This window comes from Trachymyrmex septentrionalis, unplaced genomic scaffold, assembly GCF_001594115.1.
Source record: "Trachymyrmex septentrionalis isolate Tsep2-gDNA-1 unplaced genomic scaffold, Tsep1.0 scaffold132, whole genome shotgun sequence".
Lineage (NCBI taxonomy): Eukaryota > Metazoa > Arthropoda > Insecta > Hymenoptera > Formicidae > Trachymyrmex > Trachymyrmex septentrionalis.
In genome coordinates this window covers 539,541-541,692 of record NW_017304461.1, presented here as the reverse complement: position 1 = coordinate 541,692, position 2,152 = coordinate 539,541, and positions in this window count along the sequence as shown.

Below are 2,152 nucleotides of genomic sequence, written 5' to 3'. Positions count from 1 at the left end.
ACTTAGACGCCGAAATGGATTGTTCGGATTTTCCATCGAGTCCTTTCAAATTTGACTTTTGTTTCCTATTCTTTAAAACCTCGTCCTGCAAGGTTGCCATAGAAATTGTGGTATTTCCTTCGTCATCTACCTTTTTGTTTGCGTCTGAATTCTGGCGGGATACTATATTTGACGCTGTCACGAAATCAGATGGTCTTCTCAACATTGATTTCTTTAATCAAGGACAAAAATCTTAAAATCATTTACCATTAATAGCATTTTAATTTTCATTATTAATCTGAATTAATATGTGTGATATGTGCAAGAAAGAAAAGAAGCAACTGTTTGTGTTGAAAAAATTAAAAATATTATAGAAGATATTGTGCTAAATTACCGTTAAGAATTCTTTATTATTTTGAAATAAATAATATTTTATGTAAGGTAATTGAATTATCCCTTTATGATCTACTTAAGTTTTGTGATTTTTTTTTCTAATTTTTTTGTTGAATCTATTTCGAAAATTAATAGTCAGATTTAAAAGAGAAAACATTTCTGAATATTAAAAGAAATATAAGACGTTTTTAATATTTATATAGGTGCAGTAAAAATTTTAAGAAAAAATAATTAAGTTTTCAGTTCCGCTTTATTTGAAATTGTCTACGTAAACAATTAATAACATAGTACTGATTTTCTAGCTGACTCTTAAACTTTGATTATAAACTTTAGATCCTCCTTCATAGAGATTACTATCCTGATATTGAAATTCGATATTTTCAGATTACACATTTAAACTTAGAGATACCAAGAACTTCTAAAATCGAGTGTCACGATAATCAGATACTTTTTTGAAATTTGAATTTAAGAATTTTGAGACCAAAATCAATGACTCCAAAAACCTTTAAAAAACACGATCTTCCAATAGGAAGGTCCGATCCTTAAAGGTTAAAACTCTTGCTAACATAAATATTACTTCCTTGATAACAACTTACCGCTTCTACATATTTTCCGTCTGCATTTTTCGTTTGCTCGCGAATATTCGGCGCTCTGAATTGATTTTCCACCAATGGTTTAAATACCTAGCGTTTTTTAAATATATTATTTAATTACTTTAATCTTAAATATTTTAATATATTGCAATATATTTTTCCTAAAATTATGACATTGAAATATCAACAAATTTTTGTAATGTTATGTAAGTACTAAAACATTTTCTTTTTTTCATATCATGTACTTTTATCTTTCCATATAATGAAATATTAAAATGGAATAAAATTTCCTTTTCCATGTACTGTGACGTTTTTTGTTGACACGTTGCAGCTGCGATGATAGCACATGGCCAGAATTTTATATTCGTTACGACCGTTTTTCTAATGTACTGTTGAGATGACAAATACATGTTTGTTATTCTTCTTATTATTAATTCGTGTGTGATTCTTACAATCTTCTCTCTTTCGTCTTTCGACTTTTCTTCGCTCTGAATGAACCACTCCCAATTTCGTGGCTGAGCAGATGGATTTCGTCCGTTTCGCAATAGAGAATTGTCGAGAATAATTGCTAAAATTAAGTAACGTACGGAAGAGTGGCACGCTCACTCGTGCCTGCCAGAATTCCGCGAAGAATGTTGCGATAAGTTGAGATAAATGACAACTGATAATTTGAAAATTGATGTAATATTGCGAGCTGCCGAAAAAAAATTACACGAAAACGCGACAAAGTTGTGCCGTCACTCGCGAGTACAATCACAGTACATGGAAGCTATTTTCAAATTGCTATATCTTGAAAATGAAACACTATACCAAAATAAAATAAAAATACTTACGTTGACTAGTATTCTATTTAAAGAGGACAAGAATTTCCTGTTAAGCGAACCGACCACCACATAATTCGTGATCTCATTAAGGCACTCTTCATAAGTATCGAAGGAGCGTACACCCTCATCGCTGGTGCGCATAAAATAAAAGAGCGTGATGTCTTGCAAGTCGGTTCTACTATCATCTATTGTGCCGCATATCATGTGAAGCACTGGTACCTGACGAACTTTCTCTACCATTTTCTGTAATTGTCGTAAATCACGAAATTTGATCGGTTACTCAATACCGGTACCGATGTGCTTTAATTGCGGTTTAAATCGATTACAACATTGTCTCCTAAAACTAGATAAAAGAAGAAAGAG